Source organism: Hippopotamus amphibius, chromosome 6, assembly GCF_030028045.1.
Source record: "Hippopotamus amphibius kiboko isolate mHipAmp2 chromosome 6, mHipAmp2.hap2, whole genome shotgun sequence".
Taxonomy (NCBI): Eukaryota; Metazoa; Chordata; class Mammalia; order Artiodactyla; family Hippopotamidae; genus Hippopotamus; species Hippopotamus amphibius.
Genome location: NC_080191.1, coordinates 116524194 through 116542530, shown reverse-complemented (window position 1 = coordinate 116542530; position 18337 = coordinate 116524194). Strand labels below are relative to the sequence as shown.

At 40.7% G+C, this 18337-nt stretch overlaps 1 protein-coding gene across 4 annotated transcripts in view; it reads right to left on the bottom strand.

Moving 5' to 3' along the window:
* PPP2R3A (protein phosphatase 2 regulatory subunit B''alpha) overlaps positions 1-13817 on the bottom strand; it is a 183615-nt gene extending 169798 nt beyond the window's left edge. For 2 of the 4 annotated variants that reach the window (XM_057738035.1, XM_057738039.1), the window contains exon 1: positions 13672-13817. The gene's annotated coding sequence lies outside the window, so the exon portion shown is untranslated. The remainder of the gene's footprint in view (positions 1-13671) is intronic. The other 2 variants (XM_057738036.1, XM_057738037.1) reach the window with 2 other exon arrangements.
* Between the last annotated feature and the right edge of the window lie 4520 nt (positions 13818-18337).

Here is an 18337-nt window from a genome sequence, read left to right as displayed (position 1 = left end):
AAAAACAGTCACAATACAAAAATTTTTTGTTTTAGCATTATTTATACTAGTAAAAAATCGGTAACATCCTAAATGTTTACTAGTATAAACAATGTAATTAAATTGTCTGTGACACTGGTCCTGACAATAATTTTTTGGATTTGACACCAAAAGCAAAGGCAACAAAAGCAAAAATAAACAAATGGGACTATATCAAACTAAAAGTGTCTGCATGGCACAGGAAACCATCAACCACCAACAAAATGAAAAGGCAACCTAGGGAAGAAAATATTTCCAAATCAGCTATCTGATGAGGTGTTAACATATAAATATATAAAGAACTCACACAACTCAATAGCAAAAAAACCCCAACAATCCGATTAAAAAAATGGGTAGAAGATCTGAATAGAGATCTTTTTCCAATAAAGATATACAGATGGCCAATGGTACGTGAAAAGGTACTCAACATCACTCATCCTCAGAGGAATATAAATTAAAACCCTAATGAGTTATCACTTCACACGTGTTAGAACGGCTATTATCAGGAAGACAGCAAATAATAAGCATTGGCCAGGATGTGGAGAAAAGAGAACCCTTGTGCACTGTTTGTGGGAAAGTAAATTGGTGCAGCCACTCTGGAAAACAATATGGAGGTTTCTCAAAAGATTAAAAATAGAACTACCATACGACCCAGCAATTCCACTTCTGGGTATGTATCTGGAAGAAATGAAAACACTAACTTGAAAAGATATCTGCATTCCCATATTCACTCAAGCTTTATTATAGCTAAGACATGGAAACAACCCAAGTTGTTTCTTTTAATGGGAAAAACATTCATATAATTAGCTTATTAATTTCCAAAAAGCAATTGATACAGAAACTATTATTGCCTTCAATTATATGAATGTATTCTAAGATCAATTTATAAGCTAATTCTAACATGGAAGAGAAAATGTGAAAGAAAAGTCAAGCGAACCTTGGGGTGGGGGAACAAAGACAAAGTAATAGAAATATTTTTTCCTTAAACTGAGCAGTGGGTAATAAGTGTTCATTGTACTGCTATTCTTTACACTTTACAGATGTTTTATAAATATTGTGCTGTCGATGTTTAATATTTTTTAAAATGAACAAAGAAGGAAGACCTTGCCTACCAAAATTACAATATGTTATCAAGCTATAGTAAATAAAAGTATATTAATGGCACAGAAGCAAAGATCAATGGAACTAGAGTCCTAAAACCAACCTACACATATATGAGAATCTACTAACTGATAATTTGGCATGCCACTTATTAGAAAAATTATTTTTCAAATGGATAGCCAATTGAACAAGATTCCTCCCTTACACTATTCACAAAAATAAATTCCAGATGAATTAAAGACTTAAATTTTATATAAAAGTATAAGAAAATGTGAGATTCTATGTGTATATCTTCAGGGCAGGAAAGACAGCCTTTAAAAAGTTAATTAAAAAAAAAAAAGGCAGTAAAGTGAAAAGCCATAGAAACAAGGATAGGTAAATCTGACACCAAAATTAAAAACCATTACTAACAAAGGGAGAGGACTCCAACAGATTCTAGGAAAATGTACCGTTTTCATAAATAAAGAATGAGTATCTAGAACCCAAAGAACTCTTATAAATAAATAAAAAATATTTGCTATGCTGCATAAAACAGAAAAAAAAAATAAGAGTGTTTAAACAAAATAGAAGTTAAATTTCTCTCACGCAAAAGAAATTGAGGGCTGGTGCAGCAGCTCCACCAAATGCTCAGAGAGCCCAGACTTTCTGGCTCACTGAGCTACCACCATGATCCTCATAGTCTAGCATGGCTGTGAGAGCTCTGGTCATTACATCTGTGTTCCAATATACAGAATGGGTGAAGGGATGAGGGAGTGTCTTTGCTCTTAAAGGAGACTTCAGAAAGTCACATCAAACCCTTCTGGTTACATATTGTTAGCTAAAACTTACACAGTTATACTTAGCTCCAAGGAAGCCAAGGAATGTAGTCTTCTGGATGGGCAGCTATGGACCTGGCTAAAAGCCGGGCTTCCTATTACTAAAGATGAAGGAAGAATGGATCACAGGAGGTAACCAGCAGTCCTTGCTATGCAATCCAAATAGAAAAGAAAAAAAAAGAAATACAAATGGTCAAAAAATGAGAAAAAATGCTCAATCACAGGGGAATAAAAATCAAAACAAGGAGAGAGGAGTTTAAAAAACTTTTGAGAACGGCAAAAATTTCTAAGTTGGTGAAGGCATGAGGATTTTTAGCCTTTGTTAATTTTTTTTTACGAAGAGAATGTATTCTATACTTCTAGTGTAACTAAAAGTAATAAAAATATTTTATTAAAAAACAAACACATTACTGCTTTTAATTATATTCCATATTATCTAGTTATATAATATTAGTTTGGACACTGTGGGGACCAATTTGGCATTATCTATTAATATTTTGATTATACGATTATATTACCCAGTAATTCCATCTTTCAGAATCTATATGATATAAACAGTCACGTTTGCATAAGCACAAGGATGTTCATTGCAGTAATGTTTAAAAGAGGAAAAACTGGAAACAACCCAAGTGTTCACCATTAGAGGAACAGCCCTTCTTAATTTTCTTCACAGCACTATTACCACTATCTGAAATTGCATTATTTATGTATCTGCTTATTTGTCATCTAGGAAATTAGCTCATCTAGGAAAAGAGTAGAGGCAAGGAGAACATATTTATATAATACTTTTTTGGTTAAAAATTCATTAGAAATAACACATTATCTTTTAAAACAATGAATTAACAGATACCATTCCAGCCTTTAATAATACGATCCCACCAGAAGGCCCTCAGAAGGCCTGCAGGTCTGCAAACAAGCTGAGAAACAATGACCCCGATGAAGACTCTCAACTTGCTACCCAGAGAGACTGTCATTGGATGTGATCTGTTGCCCTTTTCTTTAGAGTCTGAGGCATTTCACAGTAGAATCAACACACTCTCTCCATTATGTGGAACCCTTAACTGCATTTAATACGTGGATTCCAATACTGCTGAGTGAACCTCCACTCACTGAGCAGGGCCTCCATGGGAAAGAAGTCTCAACTAGAATGCCAGGAGAATGCCAAGATTGCTAAGACCTACCATGCTGAGAGAATACAAAATGCTGACACCTGAGCCACAGTGCTTGAGTGGGGCTTGGCATTGGTAGGAGTGCTGTGTTCATCAGTACTCACAGCAGGAGCATTCCAGGGCTCCATCCTCAAGGCTGTGAAATACGGAATATGCCTGTGATCATGAAATAGAAGGGCTCAGTGTGGTTTTGCTATGATTTCTAAGTCCTTAATGACATACCCATTCACAGACACTAATCTCTGCTTTTTATTTTTAACCTCACAGACAAGCAGTTTTCAAACTGCTTTAAAAAAAAAAAAAAAAACTGGAGGAACTAGGTTCAAAATAAAGCTTTAAGATGAATAAACAAACAGTGAGGAGAGAAATAGCCTCAGTGCTCAGTCTTAGGGGGGGTGGTAGGAACACTAAGACTATTGAGAGCTCTGGGAAGAAGTGTTTCAAAGGGAACGGAGTGCTAGGGAAAATGAACTTCAGCAAAGATGTGAGAGAAGGAGCTTTGTAGATATTAGGAGAAGCAAAGGTCCTGAGGCAGAGATGTAACTGTTCTGTTGAAGGAAGAACAAGGTACCATTTGTGACTGGGACAAAGTAAGCACAGCGGAGAATAGTAGGAGATGAGGTCAGAGATATAAAAGGGGGCTTAGATTATGTGGGGCCTTGTAGGTAAGCATAAAGCCTCTGATCAGAGAACTCAGTTTTTTTTAAAAATTTTATTTACTTATTTATTATTTTGGGGGGGTACACCAAGTTCAATCATCTGTTTTTATACACATATCCCTGTATTCCCTCCCTCCCTTGACTCCCCCCCCACCCTCCCTCAACTCCCCCCCCCCCCCCCCGTCCCAGTCCTCTAAGGCATCTTCCATCCTCGAGTTGAACTCCCTTTGTTATACAACTTCCCACTGGCTATTTTACAATTGGTAGTATATATATGTCTGTGCTACTCTCTCGCTTCGTCTCAGCTTCCCCTTTACCCCCAGCCCCCTCCAGAGAACTCACTTTTAACAGGGTCCCTCTAGCTGCTAGAAGAGCAAGGACAGAAGCAGGGAAAAAGAGGCTATGGCAATAATCCAGGTGAGATACAATGGTGGTTTGGACAAGGTAGAAGCAGTAGAGATGTTGGGATGTGACCAATTCTAGATACATTCTGAAGGCAGAACCAAGAGGGTTTGCTGATAAACTGAATGTGGGGTGAAAGAGAAAGAAGAGAGTCAAAGATGACGCCAAGGTTTTTGGCCTGGGCTACTGGAAGAATGGAGCTGCTATTTACCAAGATGGGACAGGCTGTGGGAAGAGTGGGTTTTAGAGGGGGAAGATGTAAGTTCAGTTTTTAGATGTCCCTTAGATATCCAAATGGAGAGGTCAAGTAGGCACTTGATATCAGAGTATGAGATTCAGAGGAGAGGTCTAACTTGGAGTAAAAACTGGTAGTTCTTGGTGGTAGCAGCTGGTGTGGATTTAAGGTCATGAGACTGGGTGAAATGACAAGGACATGGAGGTGATAAGGAAGAAGAGAAGTTTGAGGAACAAGCAGGGCTCTGACTTCCAGAGGTCAGGAAGATGATGAGGAATGAGCGAAAATAATCACCAGTAAGGCAGGAAGAAATCCAGAGAATGCAGTATTCTGGAAGCTCAGGGAAGAAAGCATTTCAAAGAAAGAATACTCAACTGTGCAAAATGCTGTTGAAAGGTCAAGTATGAAAAAGACTATAAGCTTTCTCCCTGGAGTTAGCAATGTGGAGGGTAAAGGCCTCACTCAAGAGAGAGGACTCAAGAGAGACTGGTGGAAAGGAACTGGACTCGGTGAGTTAGACAGGAGAGAGGAACAGATATGGAGGAGGATGCAGGGTCAAAGGAGAGTTTGGGCTTGTATCATAAGGGACTGTATCTCTGGTATCTAGTAAAGTGCCGGGCACATAGTGGTAACAATAAATATTTGTTGATTGAAGTGAATGAGAACACTAACCATTGAATCAGGAAATAGTCTCAGTTCTAGATCATTTAAAAGCTGATACACTGAAATGTAAGAATTCTTGGTCCAATAAAAAGAATTGCCTTTTTCTCCTTCAACGCCTGAAACTCTTTAGTTTTGAAAACTATGACTCACACACCTAGAACAACTATCCCTAAATTTGAGAGGAACAGTAACAGAATTTGACAAATACATGCTGCACAAGAAAATATACTTTCATTTCTGGATGGGTACAACCTATCCAAATACCTTTTGCACCTGGAGCCCTGTGACTGGCTGGATCCCAGCCCTCTAGTTATGTCATGACTCATCTATGCACTAGAATGGAAGACTAGGTGGTTGCTGAAGGATCATATATCTGACAAGGATCTAGTAATGAGAATATATACAAAACTCTTAACTACTCAACAACAAAAAGACAAACAGCCCAATTAAAAAACGGGCAAAGAACTTGAATAGACATCTCTCCAAAGAAGATATACAAATGGCCAACAAACACATTAAAAGATGCACATCATTAGTCATTAGGGAAATGCAAATCAAAATCAGTGAGATATCACTTCACACCCACTAGTATGGCTATAACCAACACAAAACCAGAAAATAACAAGTGTTGACAAGGACATGGAGAAATTGGAACTTTCAAACATCGATAGTGGAAATATAAAATGGTGCAGTTGCTGTGGAAAACAGTTTGGTGGTTCCACAAAAAGTAAAATATAGAATTACCATATGATCCAGTAATTCCACTCCTAGGTATAAACACAAAAGAACTGAAACAGGTATTCAAGTAAAAACTTGCAAACGAATGCTCTTGGTAGCACTATTTACAGTAGCCAGAAGGTGTAAACAATCGAAATGTCCATCAACTGATAAACGAATAAACAAAACGTGGTATATCCATTCAATGGAATTATATTCAGTCAAAGAAAGGAATGACTATTATTCAAAGAAAGGAACACATGCTACAACATGAATGAACCTTATAAACATCATGCTAAATGAAAGAAGGCAGACACAGGAAGTCACATATTGTGTGATTCCATTTATATGAGATGTCTAGAATAAATAACTCTATAGAGAAAGAAAACAAATTGCTGGTTTCCAGGGAATGGGGATGGGGGAGGGGGAGGGATGGGAAGTGACTACTTAATGGGTACAGGGTTTCCTTCTGGGGTAACAAAAAATGTTCTGGAATTAGATAATGGTGATAGTTGCACAACACTGTGAATGTATTGAGATTCACTGAATTGTACACTTTAAAATGGTTAATTTTATGTTATGCGAATTTTAACTCAATAAAAACAATAAATCGCAGAGCTCACAGTTGACAGATCAAGGCCATGCACCCCAGAACTGAGTCTAAATCCTCTTACCAAGCAACCATTGTCTCCTTTACAAACCAAAGGAGCTCTGGACAACCTTGGCAGTGAACTTTTCCCTCCATCTACCACCATCAGGCATAGTACCTAACTATATTTGTGATAACAGAATTCCTACAATTGCCTAAGCACACACAAGTTTCTCAACAAAATATTTTCTTATTGTAGACTCCCAGTATAAACTTTCTTAAACCGAGATTTGCTATGCATGTCACCGAGTCACCATTCATTTTGAAGTTAACCATCATCCACCTAACTGATGAACCAATGACAGCTACGAAGGATCATCCCTTACAAGATGATACTCATGTTTGCAAAAAGACTATAGCAATGGGGCTTATGCCTTCAACTAATAAATATCATTCTTCACTAATAATCCTTGGCATTTTCCAACCCCTGTGGTTTATGTTCTGCTGGTAGATCACAACTCTTAGAAACATGAACTGTAAAACTGACCTTTAAACTCTCCTGTGCCAAATTAAGGTTGCCAATGAAGCAGAAATGGATAAAAGACAGATTGGTAGTGAACATCTGCATGACAACCCACTCTAAAGAGTCACTCTAACCCAAAGTCTTCAAGGTAATGGTATTCACCCTTTTGGAAAACAAAGTTTGTTTGGTGTTCTCTCCTTCTCCTTCTCTCAAAGTTCAATGACGGTCTACTTATCCAACTTACATCTATACCCTTTAATCACCATCAATGATAAAGATTTCAAAGTATGAGAAATGTTACATGGATGCATCTGGAAAACCAAACTGCATTATCAAGTTAATTAGAAAAAAACACAGCTGCAAAAACTATCCCTAGGAATGACAGCTAGATACATATTCCCTAACATAGCCAAGTATTCCATTTTCAACATGCCAACAATCTGGTCTTTGTTCATCAGTTCACTGAAAGGATGATGTCAGGATTACTGGAGCCCTGCTGGCCTTTAGGAGCTCTATGGCTTCCCAGATAAGAAAGAGACTAAGGGCCTAATCACCAACATCTGAATCTCAAGGGTCCTGACAAAATATCTTCTCAGTGAAAAGCACAAAGTCTCCAAAACAAATATAAGCAAGACCCCTCTGAAATGGGATAGAGAGGTAATCAGGTACCACTGAGATATCTCACTGAAAAGTCAGAAGAAGTGTTTGGATAACCAACACAGACTAAGCACCTACCATAGAGACATATAAGACACCTCTCCCTCCCTCATCACTCCCCTTTTGGGTAAACTTCTCAAAAGATTTTTCCAACAATCACCATTTCCACTTCCTTACTTTCTATCCACTTCAATCTGGTTTCTGTCTTTTTCAATTTAAAATGGTTGTTGTTGAGGTCAAAGACTCCATCTTGCTAAATTCAATGCATCATTTTAGGTCTACACCTTTACTTGATGACTCCTCTTTTTTTAAAAATACTCTCTTCCCTTGCCTTTCATGACACATCTTAAACTGGAATTAAATTCGAAAGTGAGCTTCTATGACAAAAATCAAATATAGTTAAAATTAGTCTTGAAAATTCTTTAAATGGCCTAGTAAGTAAAGCCTAATTTTTGTATACATAACTCTATGCAGCAATGAACAGCATATATGTGCACATGCCAAACAAATAGTAAGTATACGTGCAAAATAGAACACTTTCTTTCATCTAATTACTACAGAAACACCTTCAAGTGTATTAGATTAAGTTTGCATACCTTAACTGCAAGCAAGGTGCCATTCCACTGTACCTCTCTGGCCACTTCTCACCCCTCTCCTGGGGCTACCCTCCTTGACCCAACTTTGAAATGCTCAGTCTGAGCCCTCTTCTCGTCTTAATCTCTCTTGATGGTTCTCACTTCCACTGCTCAGTGGAATCACCTGAGGACCTTTTTAAAAACGCCAGGATCCAATTTAGACCAAGTATTAGAAATAGAAATTACGAGGTAGGCCCCAGCATCAGTATTTTTTAACCATTCAGTGTTTCCAATGCGTAGCCAAAATGAGAATCACTATTCTTTACTTTCTCCCTACAGCAGAGATCCCACACTCAAATGCCTACAGGGTCAGAGTAGAAAATAAACAAAGCAGGCCAGGAATAAGTTTCAGGGAGTGGTAGGCTCTTTGGTGGACTAGAAAGCAGCTGGGATCAGCTGTGACTTAGCTCCAATCAACTGTTCCCATGTGGGAAAGCCAGCTCAGTAGTGCTACATCTTCTCACTTTAAAGGAAAACCCCAAATCTAGATTTTCATGGGAGATCTTCAGATTTTAACTTACTGGCAACTAACTCAAAATTAAACAACAACAACAACAAAAACCATTGTATGTGAAAAACAACACACATCTGTAAACCAGATTCAGCTATGCCCTGCGCGTGTACAACCTCTGCCCAGGATGATTCCATCTATATCCTTCAATTTACAGCTAAATATTTGTTTCCCCAGTTCGTCCCACTCTTCTGGGCTCTGGATTTGAATTCTCAAATACTTATGTGACACCTGCTTCTCATCAGTCCCAAAGTGAACTGTAATTTAAACCACCACAACCATTTATACTTCCAATGTTCTCTAGCTCAGGTAACAATACCATTCACCTGGCTGCGTAAGCGAGAACCCTGGGCTTCATCTGATGCACGTATTTCTCCCACTCACTGCCTGTACCATATCAATCATCAAATCCTACCAATTCTGCCTCCTACTGCATTCATCTACTTCTCTCCATCTCCTCTGCTACCAACTTGGTCCCAGCTACCAGTTCTTCCTCTACTTTTCCACAGTGTAGTTTTCCCTCTGTATCCATGGATGCAAACCTGTAGATATGAAGGGCTGACTGTACTGTGCCATCTTACATAAGGGACTTGAGCATCCGTGGATCTTGGTATCCAAAGGGGTCCTGGAACCAATTCCCAGCAGATAGCAAAGGCTGACTGTATTTAGCCAGCCCAGGTTGCCATAATAAAATACCACAGATTGGGTGGCTTAAACAACAGAAATTAATTTTCTTACAGCTCTGGAGGATAGAAGTCCCAGATCAGGGTCCAGCAAGGTTGGTTTCTGGTAAGGACTCTCTTTCTGGCTTGTAAATGGCAATGTTCTCACTGTGTGCTCACATGGCCTTCCCTCCCTCTTCTTATAAGGCCACCAATTTTATTGGATTAGGGACCCACCCTTATGACCTCATTTAACCTTAATTACCTTCTAAAGACTATCTTCAAATATAGTCACATTAGGGGTTAGGGCTTTAAAAAGCAATTTTAGGGGGACACAATTCACTCTACAGCACACTGTAATCTTAGGATCAGTTTTCTCCAACGTTCACTCATTTCCTTTCAAGCCATTCTCTCCAGTCTGACCAGAGTAATCTTTTAGAACCACAAATGTTTACAGTGTATGTGTACATATTTCCAACAATGCCACTTCTAGGAATTTAACCTACAAATTTATTCACACACATGTGAACTAGCATATGCATAGTACTATCTGTTACAGTAAATTACTGGAAACAATTTAAATGTTGCTCATTAGAAGAATGGTTAAATAATCTGTGGTGTATCTATACAATGGAATACTATACAGTCATTCAAAAGAATAAGAAAACTATGTATTAGAGTGGAAAGATTTCCAGGACATTGTTAAGAGAATAAAATAAGGAACAGAATAGTGTATACAGTATGCTACCATTTGTATAAACAACAGGAGGAAAGAATATGCATTTACTTGAATGCCCACAGAAAATGTCTAAATAATAATACTGCTAAGAGTGGTTACCCCTTTAAAAGTATGGGGAACGTGGCTGCTGGGGGAGGGAGTAGGACCCACTGCAAACATTCTGATCTAATGGGCCTGGAGCATAGCTCAGGCACTAGTATTGGGTTTTTTTTGTTTTTTTGTTTTTCCATACACTATTTATTTATTTATTTATTTATTTATTTATTTATTTATATTTTTTTGGGGGGTACACCAGGTTCAATCATCTGTTTTTATACACATATCCCCGTATTCCCTCCCTTCCTTGACTCCCCCCACACTCGAGTACCCCCACCCTCCCCGCCCCAGTCCTCTAAGGCATCTTCCATCCTCGAGTTGGACTCCCTTTGTTATACAACAACTTCCCACTGACTATTTTACAGTTGGTAGTATATATATGTCTGTGCTACTCTCTCGCTTCGTCTCAGTTTCCCCTTCACCCCCTGCCCCCTCCCATACCTCGAGTTCTCCAGTCCATTCTCTGTATCTGCATCCTTGTTCTTGTCACTGAGTTCATCAGTACCATTTTTAGAATCCGTATATGTGAGTTAGCATACAATATTTGTCCTTCTCTTTCTGACTTACTTCACTCTGTATGACAGATTGTCGTTCTATCCACCTCATTACATATAGCTCCATCTCATCCCTTTTTATAGCTGAGTAATATTCCATTGTGTATATATGCCACATCTTCTACTAGTATTGTTTTAAGTTCCTCTAGTGATTCTGATTAGCAGGCTGGACTGAGAACTGGTGCTCACCAGTCTCCGCCTACTTTACCAGCTTCATTTTGTATCATCTGGCCCTATCACTCTCCATCCTCCAGCCATACTGGCCTATGAGCTCCCAGAAAAGGTCCTGTTCCTTCTGCTTGGAATGTAGTCCCCCTAAGCTTTGCCTTGTAACTTCTATTTATTCTTCAGAGTCTACCTCACCTTAGAGGTTATTTCCCAAAGAAATTTTCCCTAGTTTCCAAACTAGGTCAGGACCCCTTTTTTTATGTACTCAGAGCACCCTGTACTTCTTCCAGAATCTATCACAATTATAATGAGAACATGTATAATTATACATGTATGTGTCTGTCACTCTCCTTAGACTGTAAGGTCCAGGAGTGCAGAGACCACATCAGTGGCTTTTACCACTGTATTCCAAGACCTAAATTAATGTCTGGCTGGCAAAGTAGGCCCTCCCTCAGATGTTTGTTAAATGAGTGACTACTCTTACCTTCAAACCTAGCGGAATAAATTGACACAGAAGCAACAGGGCAATGTAGTGTTATTAGTGTTAAGACAGCAGTCCCTTTAGAACAGTGGTTCTCAACTAGGGGTGATTTTGGCCCTCCCAAGGGACACTGGGCAATCTCTGGAGGCATTTTTTTTTTTTTTTCTGGAGGCATTTTTGAGCATGACAACTGTCGGTTTGTGTGACAGTTTGACTGTCACAACTGTGTGTGTGTGTGTGAGGGGGGACTACTGGCAACTATTAACTAGAGGTCAGAAATGCTGCTAAACATCCTATAATGCACAGGATAGCCTCCACAAAAGGGTGATCAATTCTACTCCAGGTGGTGGATTTGTTTTTTTTTGGGGGGGGGGGCTGTGGGAGGGGAGAGGTGGGCTGGTGAGGATGTCAAGAAGAACTTCAGAGAGGAAGTAAAGCTTTAAGCTGTGTGTTGAAGGGTAGCAGGGACCGTATCAGTGTAGACTGTTTGCCAGAGGTAATGCGAAGCCACTGAAGAGTTTAAAAGCAAAGTTATGGTTTGATGCGTACCCCCCTCAAGTACCCCATACCCCAATATTACTCACACCCTTTATTCCCTTCTTGCTGAAACAAACCTTTCATTCTCTTAGGGCAGTGGTTTCAGCTAAACATTACGGCCAAACTAATTCAGACTAAGATAAAGTCAAATAGCCCTTTCACTCTCCAGAATGTTAGCTGCATATTAAAATATGCAAATACTTACGAATACAAATATATCTTTAACTGCTTAATGTGCAGGTTATTTGTAGATAAAGCTGTTTTTGAACTCAACAGACAGACTGGTCCTGGTAAAGACTTCTCCAAAGCTTTCCATTAAAAAAAACAACAACTTTCTTTTCCTGCGCTCAATTTCTGAGCTCCCAGATTTAGAAATCCAAGTTTTTCCACAAGTATCTCTTGCTATAAGTTCTTCTGCCAGAGAGGATAGGATGCAATAAGTGTGAATAAATTGTATGTATAAATTATGAATAGTCTATAGATTTTTACAAAGGCATTCACTAAAAGTCATGGATACTCCTGGAAGAAATGAAATTGAAATAATTTAAAATACTATGACCAAGAAAGAAAACCATGTTTTACTATAACACACGCCTCCTGCCTACTGAGCTGGAAGCACACGCTCTGCTCTAGTATGGCCATCCTCAAGGTCTCAGATTGGGTGCTCTCCCTACAAGAAACTGAGGCCTGAGACTAACGAAGAACAAAGAAAAATGCCTGGCAGGGAAGGTTTGGGCGATGTTCTGTACATAAATGATTCGAGGAGGAACACTTCCTCAGATTTTGGAAGACATACAAATCACTTTTTTTGCTTACGTGTTAAAAATTTTTATTTCGTGTTTCCAGACCATTTCCTAATAAGAAAATACCTTATAATTTACAAAGAGCAATTTCTCCTCCCTTACGTTTGCTGACTACTAAAACTGGATACAATTTCCTTAAGCTTTACCAGAGTCAAAGGACTGGGAATAACGTGAGCATAGCAGAGTTCAGATGCAACATCAATTCCAAGGCCGGCCAGCTGGTTTCCATCGAGAGGTCCCTCAGGAGAAAGCCCCTTCGAGGCGGCGGCCGGGGTCGGCGCGGGAGTGAGACCCACCCGGGTGGCCCAGCCGCGGTCACGGGGCAGGGCCGGGGTCTGCCCGGCCCCTGTTTACCTTTGTTCCAGGTACTCCCGCTCCCAGCCGGGCCCGGGATCCCGCCCGAGGCCCCAAGCTGGTGACACATCCTTCTTTGGCCAAGTCTGGCCGAGGTTGGGCAGGGGGCGGGGAAGGAAAATAAAGCCTCAGCGCCTAACGACGTGACTCTCAGTTCTTCCAAAACGTTGGCATTTGTTTCCCTGCCAAGCTTTCCTATTAACAAGTTCCCGAGGGCTGTACGGGCGAACTGGCCCCGGAGCTCCGAAAGTGGGAGGGATCAGGCCGTCCCCCGCCCTCCCTCAGCCGTGGGCGCCCCCCGGGCAGGCCGCTTCCACACCTCCCTGGCTGACAAGGCCCGGGACCGGGCTGGGCGTGCGGCGGCGCCCGCACCGCCTCGAACCCCGACTTCCGCGGCTGCGCCAGCAGGGTCAGCGCCGCGCGGCCCCGCCGGCCCCTCGGGCCAGGCCGGTCTCCGCCCCCAGGCCCGGGCCCCGCCCGCCCGGGCCTCCGCGCACCGCCCCCCCCGGCCTCGCCACAACCTGCGGGCCGGACCCGGGGCGCGAGGGCTCCGGACTTCGCGGCGGGCGGCCCCCATGCTTACCTCAGCGCCTGCGGCTCCTCCTCTGGCTGCCACCTCGGCTCACGGACAGCGCGGGCCGCCAGGGCTGCCGGTGGCGCGGGATGTGCGGCTGCTAGAGCGGCGCCTGAGGAGCTGAGGCCCAAGCGCGCCCCGCCCAGCCGCCCGTCCACCGCCTCCTACCCCTCGGCCCCACCCTCTGCTGCGGGCTCCCCGCCCCGTCCGCCAGGCTCCGCCCCTCCCAACGGGCCCCGCCCACTCTGCCGGCCCGGGCGTGAAAGGGGGCCGTCAGGGGCGCCACGAGAGCCGCCGTGGCCGCTGTCCGAGCAGTCGCCTGTATGGCGGCCCTGCGGGGACGAGATTCGTAGTGCTTACTACGATTTGGCGGATGCGAGTTTCACTCTCTGATTTATTATTACTGTTATCGTTGTTGTTGTTATCGTCATTAGTTGGTTTGCCCTCCTGTTGCAGACTGGATGGTTCCATTGGGGCCAGGCGCTCCCCGTCACTCCCATCCTACCAGTGCCAGCACCTGCGCCGTATCATTATAAAATAGCGAACAAGTTGTGTGCATTTTGAAAGAAGAGATATTTATTTTTAACTTATTGTTAAATATAACACAAATACGGAAATCCGTATAAAACCAATGTGCAACTTATGAATTATCCTGAGACATACACGCTTATAACTACTCCTGAGATTTAACACCATATAAAATGGTGTGGCTTAAAACATAAACCGCATTGCTAGCTGGGAGGACTCAGCTTAGGAAGGTCCTCCCAAAATTGCCTTCCTTGTAACTGGCACAGGAACTCATAGGCCACCTGCCACAATCATGTGCTAAGAGCACATGCGAAAAATTTGGAAAAGTGAAATTCTTAATTAAAAAGATAAGTCAATAAATACATAAACATGTAAATAACTTAAATAAGCCAATCAGGAGATTGAACAGCATAAGTAAGGAGCACCTAGGGGTGGGAAGTATGTGGGTGTGTGAAGACTTAAAAATAGCCAAGGATTAGGTGGCCTGTGAGGACAGGTCCTGGACATGTATCTGTCCTCACTGTGTCACTAGCACCTAGCACAGCGCTGGACATACAATAGGGGCTGTGTGTGTATTTATAGTTCAAGGAAAGAAAAATATTCTCTCTCTCTCTCTCTATATATATATATATATATACAGTTGACCCTTTAACAAGGTTGGGTGGGTTAGGGGCATCTACCACCCACCCACCTCCTTTGCAGTGGAAAATCCTCTGTAGTGCTATCTCTGCCTCAAAAACAAAGGAGTTGATATATGACTCACCCACGGGCAGGAAGCTGAAAAAGTTTGGATAGATTCAGGACTCAAACCCCAGTTCTTTTGATTCCACATATTGTAATCTCTTATCAAGCGCAAACTTTTCCACACATTTAAAGATCTCTAACATGAAAATACAAGTACTATATTTATTGAAAAATATCTGCTTTGTATAAACGGACCTGCAAAGTCCAAACCCTTGTTGTTTAAGGGTCAACTGTACAATCACTCAAAGTATGCTTTGCCTACTGAACAATTTCATCCAGGGCCAAATCTTCCAAGAGCTAAAATGATGTGCTCTGTAAGATGCCTTCATGCCTTGGAAAGACGTCATTATATTATACTTTAAAAAAAATCAATCAATTTTTTATTGCCTGTGTTGGATCTTTGTTGCTGCATGCAGGTTTCCTCTAGTTGTGGCGAGCAGGGCCTACTCTTCTCACTGTGAGGGCTTCTCTTGTTGCAGAGCATGGGCTCTAGGCACGTGGGCTTCAGTAGTTGTGGCAATCAGGCTCAGTAGTTGTGGCTCACGGGCTCTAGAGCGCAGGCTCAGTAGTTGTGGAGCATGGGCTTAGCTGCTCTGTGGCATGTGGGATCTTCCCAGACCAGGGCTCGAACCCTTATCCCCTGCATTGGCGGGTGGATTCTTAAGCACTGCGCCGCAGGATAGCCCCCATTATATTGTACTTTAAACCTCATACTGCTTTCCAGTTTAAAAAAGGCCGTTCCGTGTGCATTCGGGTATTTTACTAGAGACTTAGAGCAGTCTTGTGAGAAAGGCAGGGAAGGACAGAAGGACTTTACAAACGTCACAGTGTAATGCATACCTGCAATGAAGGGATGTACACAGAGAACTACACAACAATTTCAGTACTGCTGACGCTGCCAATCCCTGCTGGATTCCTGGTTTGTCTTGACAGTCTTATTACTGGAGTTTTCAACTTTAGAACTTTTGGGGCTCCTTTGCCATACGTTTACATTCAGTATGATGTGAATTTATAAAGGCAACAACATCTAACTTGAGATTTGATTCAGTACGACGGAGTCAGCATCTCTGTCGTAAGCACCTTGGCAAATTAGGGTAGAGAGTTGCCAATTCATCATCATTTATTGAGCACCCCAGCTCTGTGGTTGGTGATGGGAATTCAAAGAAGAGAAAATGAGTAAGACATAATCTTTGCTCTCAAGGGGTTTATGGCCGAATTAGGGAGAATGATTTGAAAATAAATGAGTACTTAATTTATTTGGATGATAGGGGAACAGTCCTGAGCACAATTAATTCTTTTAGGTGTAGGGAGAGAGTATGGCAAGACTTTTCAGAAAAGAGAACATCCAATTTTTTTTTAACTATGGAAAAATCAAATATTGCAAAAGCAGAAAAAATAATATGGTGAACTACTGTGCTCTCATTACTCAGCTTTAACAGTTATCTCATGGCCAATTTGTTCCATCTGTATCTTCACCTTCTCTGTCCCTCCCTGGGTCATTCTGAAGCAAGCATATTATTTCACCCATAAATATTTTACTATGTATCTCTAAAAAGTAAGGTCTGTTTTTAACAACAACAAAATCATTTATCTTTAAAAATTAATGATTTCTTAACATTTGGTCAGTATTCAAATTTCCCCAATTTTCTCATAAGTGTTTTAAATACTTTTTTTTTCAAGTCAGGATTCAAACAATCTCCTCACATTGTATTTGTTTTTTTGTTTGTTTTTGTTTGTCTTTTTAAATAATGCTCCTTTTAAATTTTTATTTTAGTTTAAAATTTTTATTTTATTTTTTGGCTATGCCACCCAGCTTGTGAGATCTTAGTTCCCTGACGTGGGCCCTCAGCAGTGAAAGCGTGGAGTCCTAACCAATACACCGCCAGGGGATTCACATCACATTATATATGGTAAAAAGTCTTAAACCTTTTTCTTTCTGTGCACTTTATATATTGAAGAAATTGGTAGTTAGTCCTGTGGATTTTCCCACATCCTGCACTTTACTGTTGACTCCCCTGAGGTGCTGTTTAACATGTTCCTCTACCCCTGTATTTCTCATAAACAGATAATAGAACTAGAGACTTGTTCAGATTTAGGAAAATACAATCCATAACAGAGAGAAAAGTCAATCAATCAAAAACAAACCCAGGACTGTCATAGATGTTATTATTAGCAGAAAAAGACATTAAAACAGTTACTCTAAATGTATTCCAAATGTTCAAAAAGTTAAACAGAGACATGAGATATATAAAAAGACCCAAATTGTACTTCTAGAGATGAAGACAACAATGTCTGAATAAAAATACACTGGATAGATTAGTGGCAAATTAGACATTGCCAAAGAAAACAGTGAACTTGAAGTCACACCAGTAGCAATTTCCGACATGAAGCATACATAGGAAAAACAAGATTTTGAAAACATAAAGAGATCAGTGAGTTGTGGGACAATTTCATGTGGCCTAACATATGTAAATGAAGTCTCCAAAGGAGAGAGATGGTGACAAAAAGTATTTGGATAAATAGTGGCCTAAAATTTTCAAAATTGATGAAAACCATATACTCACAAATCTAAGAATTTCAACCCACTCAAACACAAAAAACATAAAGAGAGCCACATGAAGGCACATCAAAATCAAATTGTTCAAAATCAGTAATAAAGAGAAAAATCTTAAAAGTAGCAGAAGAAAAGAGACATTATGTATAGAGGTAGAAAGAAAGGATGACAGCAGATCTTTTCTTAGGAATAATACAAGCAAGAAGATAGTGAAATAACATGTTGAAAGTACTGAAAAAAACTACTAATCTAAAATTCTATTCTGATCTAAAGATTTCTTAAAAATGGAGGCAAAATAGGACTTCACAGGTTGTGCAGTATTTAAGAATCAGCCTGACAATGCAGGGGACACCAGTTTGAGCCTTGGTCCAGGAAGATTCCACATGTCGTGGAGCAACTAAGCCCATGTGCCACAACTACTGAGCCAGTACTCTAGAGCCTGCGAGCCACAACTACTGAGCCCACGTGATGCAACTACTGAAGGCTGAGCGCCTAGAGCCTATGCTCTGCAACAAGAGAAGCCACCGCAATGAGAAGCCTGTGCACCACAACTAAGAGTAGCCCCTGCTCGCCACAAATAGAGAAAAGCCCACGTGCAGCAACAAAGACCCAACACAGCCAATAAACAGACAAATAGATACATAAATAAATACATAAATAAATTTATTTAAAAAAAAGATTCATGATACAAACCCTAAAGCAACTATTAAAATAACAAGACAATAAAAGCTAACAAAGCAACAAAGGAGTTAAAATGTAAATATTAAATTTTTTAATTACTCCAAAAGAACATGTAAAAAGAGGAGAAAGCAACAAGTAATCAATTGGAAAGGTAGAAAACGATTAACA